This window comes from Alligator mississippiensis, unplaced genomic scaffold (assembly GCF_030867095.1).
Source record: "Alligator mississippiensis isolate rAllMis1 unplaced genomic scaffold, rAllMis1 scaffold_20, whole genome shotgun sequence".
NCBI classification, from domain to species: domain Eukaryota; kingdom Metazoa; phylum Chordata; order Crocodylia; family Alligatoridae; genus Alligator; species Alligator mississippiensis.
This window is the reverse complement of record NW_026775405.1, coordinates 5,001-12,500: the sequence shown is the minus strand read 5'-3', so window position 1 is coordinate 12,500 and position 7,500 is coordinate 5,001.

Genomic DNA, 7,500 nt, shown 5'->3' with positions numbered 1-7,500 from the left:
GGGGGGGGGGCGGGAGCCGGAATCGCGGGCCAGAGCCTGGAACTCTCGCACGGCCAGGCCCGCCGGATCGGGGCACGCTGCCTCCACGCTCGGTTGACAAGGCAGCGCGGCACGGTTCTTTTGCCCCGGAGGTTCCTCTGACCGACTTTCTGGAACCGAACATGGGCATTTAGGGTCCTGAAAACCGAGTCCCCCAAAATCTCCGCGAACCTTTCTTGGCAATATTGTAGATGCGGCACCCGGCCCAGCCACCGGGGCCAACCGCCGAAAGTGTCCGCCCTCCTGGAGCGAAGGCCCGGGCAAGGCCCGTTTGAAAAACCTCATACGGACTTCCGGAGCGCGAGCCCGGGCGCCAGGTCGACCCAGGGCCGACCTCCCGGGCCCCAGAGAGGCACGTCTCCGCCGCGGAAGCCGCCTGATGCCCGCGCCGAAGGCCCCCGGGCCCGCCCGGCCTCCGCGCAGGGCACCGGGGAGAAGTAGGAATCGTGGCCGGGCTCCTGGAACTCCTGCCCGGCCTGCCCCGCGGAAGCATGCCGGGTTCTCCCGCCGCGCCGTGCAGGTTCTTCCGCCCCTCGCCGGGGTAGCCGGGCTCCAACCGCTGGGCCCCGCAGCGTGGAAGGGCCCCTGCGAGTCGCCCCCCGGCCTGCACGCCCGCCGTGCAGTCGACCGGGTCGAAGCCGGAATCGCGGCCGGGTTCCTGGAACTCTCGCCCGGCCTGCCCGCCCGGCCCGCCCCCCGGGCCGGGGCTCCAGTCGACTTGGAGCCAAACTCGGTTTTGACCCCCTCCTGCAGCACGGTCCGGCCCCGGAGGTTCCTCCGTCCGACCTCCTGGAACCCAAGATGGGCATCTAGGGTCCCGAAATCCGTGTCCCCGAAAATCTCCGCGAACCTTTCCTGGCAATATTGTAGATGCGGCACCCGGCCCAGCCACCGGGGGCAACCGCCGAAAGTGTCCGCCCTCCTGGAGCGAAGGCCCGGGCAAGGCCCGTTTCAAAAACCTCATACGGACTTCCGGAGCGCGAGCCCCGGCGCCAGGTCGACCCAGGGCCGACCTCCCGGGCCCCAGAGAGGCTCGTCTCCGCCGCGGAAGCCGCCCGCCGCCCGCGGCGAAGGCCCCCGGGCCCGCCCGGCCTCCGGGCAGGGCACCGGGGAGAAGTAGGAATCGTGGCCGGGCTCCTGGAACTCCTGCCCGGCCTGCCCCGCGGAAGCATGCCGGGTTCTCCCGCCGCGCCGTGCAGGTTCTTCCGCCCCTCGCCGGGGTAGCCGGGCTCCAACCGCTGGGCCCCGCAGCGTGGAAGGGGCCCTGCGAGTCGCCGCCGGCCTGCACGCCCGCCGTGCAGTCGACCGGGTCGAAGCCGGAATCGCGGCCGGGTTCCTGGAACTCTCGCCCGGCCTGCCCGCCCGGCCCGCCCCCCGGGCCGGGGCGCCAGTCGACATGGAGCCAAACTCGGTTTTGACCCCCTCCTGCAGCACGGTCCGGCCCCGGAGGTTCCTCCGTCCGACCTCCTGGAACCCAAGATGGGCATCCAGGGTCCCGAAATCCGTGTCCCCGAAAATCTCCGCGAACCTTTCCTGGCAATATTGTAGATGCGGCACCCGGCCCAGCCACCGGGGGCAACCGCCGAAAGTGTCCGCCCTCCTGGAGCGAAGGCCCGGGCAAGGCCCGTTTCAAAAACCTCATACGGACTTCCGGAGCCCGAGCCCCGGCGCCAGGTCGACCCAGGGCCGACCTCCCGGGCCCCAGAGAGGCTCGTCTCCGCCGCGGAAGCCGCCCGCCGCCCGCGCCGAAGGCCCCCGGGCCCGCCCGGCCTCCGGGCAGGGCACCGGGGAGAAGTAGGAATCGTGGCCGGGCTCCTGGAACTCCTGCCCGGCCTGCCCCGCGGAAGCATGCCGGGTTCTCCCGCCGCGCCGTGCAGGTTCTTCCGCCCCTCGCCGGGGTAGCCGGGCTCCAACCGCTGGGCCCCGCAGCGTGGAAGGGCCCCTGCGAGTCGCCCCCCGGCCTGCACGCCCGCCGTGCAGTCGACCGGGTCGAAGCCGGAATCGCGGCCGGGTTCCTGGAACTCTCGCCCGGCCTGCCCGCCCGGCCCGCCCCCCGGGCCGGGGCTCCAGTCGACATGGAGCCAAACTCGGTTTTGACCCCCTCCTGCAGCACGGTCCGGCCCCGGAGGTTCCTCCGTCCGACCTCCTGGAACCCAAGATGGGCATCTAGGGTCCCGAAATCCGTGTCCCCGAAAATCTCCGCGAACCTTTCCTGGCAATATTGTAGATGCGGCACCCGGCCCAGCCACCGGGGGCAACCGCCGAAAGTGTCCGCCCTCCTGGAGCGAAGGCCCGGGCAAGGCCCGTTTCAAAAACCTCATACGGACTTCCGGAGCCCGAGCCCCGGCGCCAGGTCGACCCAGGGCCGACCTCCCGGGCCCCAGAGAGGCTCGTCTCCGCCGCGGAAGCCGCCCGCCGCCCGCGCCGAAGGCCCCCGGGCCCGCCCGGCCTCCGGGCAGGGCACCGGGGAGAAGTAGGAATCGTGGCCGGGCTCCTGGAACTCCTGCCCGGCCTGCCACGCGGAAGCATGCCGGGTTCTCCCGCCGCGCCGTGCAGGTTCTTCCGCCCCTCGCCGGGGTAGCCGGGCTCCAACCGCTGGGCCCCGCAGCCTGGAAGGGCCCCTGCGAGTCGCCCCCCGGCCTGCACGCCCGCCGTGCAGTCGACCGGGTCGAAGCCGGAATCGCGGCCGGGTTCCTGGAACTCTCGCCCGGCCTGCCCGCCCGGCCCGCCCCCCGGGCCGGAGCTCCAGTCGACTTGGAGCCAAACTCGGTTTTGACCCCCTCCTGCAGCACGGTCCGGCCCCGGAGGTTCCTCCCTCCGACCTCCTGGAACCCAAGATGGGCATCTAGGGTCCCGAAATCCGTGTCCCCGAAAATCTCCGCGAACCTTTCCTGGCAATATTGTAGATGCGGCACCCGGCCCAGCCGCCGGGGGCAACCGCCGAAAGTGTCCGCCCTCCTGGAACGAAGGCCCGGGCAAGGCCCGTTTGAAAAACCTCATACGGACTTCCGGAGCCCGAGCCCCGGCGCCAGGTCGACCCAGGGCCGACCTCCCGGGCCCCAGAGAGGCTCGTCTCCGCCGCGGAAGCCGCCCGCCGCCCGCGGCGAAGGCCCCCGGGCCCGCCCGGCCTCCGGGCAGGGCACCGGGGAGAAGTAGGAATCGTGGACGGGCTCCTGGAACTCCTGCCCGGCCTGCCACGCGGAAGCATGCCGGGTTCTCCGGCCGCGCCGTGCAGGTTCTTCCGCCCCTCGCCGGGGTAGCCGGGCTCCAACCGCTGGGCCCCGCTGCCTGGAAGGGGCCCTGCGAGTCGCCGCCGGCCTGCACGCCCGCCGTGCAGTCGACCGGGTCGAAGCCGGAATCGCGGCCGGGTTCCTGGAACTCTCGCCCGGCCTGCCCGCCCGGCCCGCCCCCCGGGCCGGAGCGCCAGTCGACATGGAGCCAAACTCGGTTTTGACCCCCTCCTGCAGCACGGTCCGGCCCCGCAGGTTCGCCCGTCCGACCTCCTGGAACCCAAGATGGGCATCTAGGGTCCCGAAATCCGTGTCCCCGAAAATCTCCGCGAACCTTTCCTGGCAATATTGTAGATGCGGCACCCGGCCCAGCCACCGGGGGCAACCGCCGAAAGTGTCCGCCCTCCTGGAGCGAAGGCCCGGGCAAGGCCCGTTTGAAAAACCTCATACGGACTTCCGGAGCGCGAGCCCGGGCGCCAGGTCGACCCAGGGCCAACCTCCCGGGCCCCAGAGAGGCACGTCTCCGCCGCGGAAGCCGCCTGATGCCCGCGCCGAAGGCCCCCGGGCCCGCCCGGCCTCCGGGCAGGGCACCGGGGAGAAGTAGGAATCGTGGCCGGGCTCCTGGAACTCCTGCCCGGCCTGCCCCGCGGAAGCATGCCGGGTTCTCCCGCCGCGCCGTGCAGGTTCTTCCGCCCCTTCGCCGGGGTAGCCGGGCTCCAACCGCTGGGCCCCGCAGCCTGGAAGGGCCCCTGCGAGTCGCCCCCCGGCCTGCACGCCCGCCGTGCAGTCGACCGGGTCGAAGCCGGAATCGCGGCCGGGTTCCTGGAACTCTCGCCCGGCCTGCCCGCCCGGCCCGCCCCCCGGGCCGGAGCTCCAGTCGACATGGAGCCAAACTCGGTTTTGACCCCCTCCTGCAGCACGGTCCGGCCCCGGAGGTTCCTCCGTCCGACCTCCTGGAACCCAAGATGGGCATCTAGGGTCCCGAAATCCGTGTCCCCGAAAATCTCCGCGAACCTTTCCTGGCAATATTGTAGATGCGGCACCCGGCCCAGCCACCGGGGGCAACCGCCGAAAGTGTCCGCCCTCCTGGAGCGAAGGCCCGGGCAAGGCCCGTTTGAAAAACCTCATACGGACTTCCAGGGCCGGAGCCCCGGCGCCAGGTCGACCGCGGGCCTCCCTCCCGGGGCCCAGCACGGCTCGTCTCCCCCGCGGGAGCAGCCCGCTGCCCGCGCCGAAGGCCCCCGGACCCGCCCGGCCTCCGGGCAGGGCACCGGGGAGAAGTAGGAATCGCGGCCGGGCTCCTGGAACTCTCGCCCGGCCAAGCCGCTCGGCCCGCCCCTGGGCCGGAGCTCCAGTCGACATGGAGCCAAACTCGCGGTTGAACCTCTCCTGCAGCACGGTCCGGCCCCGGAGGTTCCTCCGTCCGACCTCCTGGAACCCAAGATGGGCATCTAGGGTCCCGAAAACCGTGTCCCCGAAAATCTCCGCGGACCTTTCCTGGCAATATTGTAGATGTGGCACCCGGCCCAGCCGCCGGGAGCAACCGCCGAAAGTGTCCGGCCTCCTGGAGCGAAGGCCCGGGCACGGCCCGTTTGAAAATCCTCATACGGACTTCCAGGGCCGGAGCTCGGGAGCCAGGTCGACCCCGGGCCTCCCTCCCGGGCGTTAGGGCGGCTCGTCTCCCCCGCGGGAGCAGCCCGCTGCCCGCGCCGAAGGCCCCCGGACCCGCCCGGCCTCCGGGCAGGGCACCGGGGAGAAGTAGGAATCGCGGCCGGGCTCCTGGAACTCTCGCCCGGCCAGGCCGCCCGGCCCGCCCCCCGGGCCGGAGCTCCAGTCGACATGGAGCCAAACTCGGGGTTGAACCTCTCCTGCAGCACGGTCCGGCCCCGGAGGTTCCTCCGTCCGGCCTCCTGGAACCCAAGATGGGCATCTAGGGTCCCGAAACCCGTGTCCTCGAAAATCTCCGCGAACCTTTCCTGGCAATATTGTAGATGCGGCACCCGGCCCAGCCGCCGGGGGCAACCGCCGAAAGTGTCCGCCCTCCTGGAGCGAAGACCCGGGCAAGGCCCGTTTGAAAAACCTCATACGGACTTCCGGAGCCCGAGCCCCGGCGGCAGGTCGACCCAGGGCCCACCTCCCGGGCCCCAGAGAGGCTCGTCTCCGCCGCGGAAGCCGCCTGCCGCCCGCGCCGAAGGCCCCCGGGCCCGCCCGGCCTCCGGGCAGGGCACCGGGGAGAAGCCGGAATCGCGGCCGGGCTCCTGGAACTCTCGCCGGGCAGGCCGCCCGGCCCGCCCCGGGGCCGGAGCTCCAGTCGACATGGAGCCAAACTCGGTTTTGACCCCCTCCTTCGGAACGGTCCGGCCCCGGAGGTTCCTCCGTCCGAGCTCCTGGAACCCAAGATGGGCATCTAGGGTCCCGAAACCCGTGTCCTCGAAAATCTCCGCGAACCTTTCCTGGCAATATTGTAGATGCGGCACCCGGCCCAGCCGCCGGGGGCAACCGCCGAAAGTGTCCGCCCTCCTGGAGCGAAGGCCCGGGCAAGGCCCGTTTGAAAAACCTCATACGGACTTCCGGAGCCCGAGCCCCGGCGCCAGGTCGACCCAGGGCCAACCTCCCGGGCCCCAGAGAGGCTCGTCTCCCCCGCGGGAGCAGCCCGCCGCCCGCGCCGAAGGCCCCCGGACCTGCCCGGCCTCCGGGCAGGGCACCGGGGAGAAGCCGTAATCGCGGCCGGGCTCCTGGAACTCTCGCCCGGCCCGCCCCTGGGCCGGAGCTCCAGTCGACATGGAGCCAAACCCGGGGTTGAGCCCCTCCTGCAGCACGGTCCGGTCCCGGAGGTACCCCTGCCCGACCTCCTGGAACCCAAGATGGGCAACTAGGGTCCCGAAAACCGTGTCCCCGAAAATCTCCGCGGACCTTTCCTGGCAATATTGTAGATGCGGCACCCGGCCCAGCCACCGGGGGCAACCGCCGAAAGTGTCCGCCCTCCTGGAGCGAAGGCCCGGGCACGGGCCGTTTGAAAAACCTCATCGGGACTTCCAGGGCCGGAGCCCCGGCGCCAGGTCGACCCCGGGCCTCCCTCCCGGGGCCCAGCACGGCTCGTCTCCCCCGCGGGAGCAGCCCGCCGCCCGCGCCGAAGGCCCCCGGACCTGCCCGGCCTCCGGGCAGGGCACCGGGGAGAAGTCGGAATCGCGGCCGGGCTCCTGGAACTCCCGCCCGGCCTGCCCCGCGGAGTCCTGCCCGGGCTCCCGCCGCCTTGGCCCGGGACGACCACCCCTCGGCGGGGTGCCTGGGCTCCGACCCCGGAGGCCCGGGTCCCTGCCGGGGCCCTTGGACCCGCCCCCGGGCTGCCCTTCCACGGAGCCCTTGACCGGGACGAAATCGGAATTGTGGCCGAGCTCCTGGAACTCTCGCCCGGCCTGACCGCCTTCTCCGGCCCTTTTCCGGTTTTCCCCGTTGACCTGGCTCCAAACTCGGGTTTGGCCCCTCAACACGGCAGGGTTCTGCCCCGAAGATCCCTCTGACCGGCTTTCTGGAACCGAACATGGGCATTGAGGGTCCTTAAAAACGTGTTCTCGAAAATCTCCGCGAACGTTTCTTGGCTATATTGTAGATGCGGCACCCGGCCCAGCCACCGGGACGAACCGCCGAAAGTGTCCGCCCTCCTGGATCGAAGGCCCGGGCAAGGCCCGTTTCAAAAACCTCATACGGACTTCCGTGGGGGGGGCGGGCACCAGGTCAACCCCACGTATGCCTATGGGGATTTTCGCTCCCCAGGTCAACCCCATGGATGCCTATGGGGATTTTCGCTCCCCAGGTCAACCCCATGGATGCCTATGGGCTTTTTCGGTCCCCAGCTCCACCCCAAGTATTCCTAGGGGCTTTTCCGCTCCCCAGGTCAACCCCATTTATTCCTATGGGGATTTTCAGTCCCCAGCTCAACCCCAAGTATTCCTAGGGGCTTTTTCGCTCCCCAGCTCCACCCCATGTATTCCTAAGGGCTTTTTCGGTCCCCAGCTCCACCCCAAGTATTCCTAGGGGCTTTTTCGCTCCCCAGCTCCCCCCCATGTATTCCTAGGGGCTTTTCCGCTCCCCAGCTCCCCCCCCATGTATTCCTAAGGGCTTTTTCGCTCCCCAGCTCCCCCCCAAGTATTCCTAGGGGTTTTTTCGCTCCCCAGCTCCACCCCATGTATTCCTAGGGGCTTTTCCGCTCCCCAGCTCCCCCCCATGGATG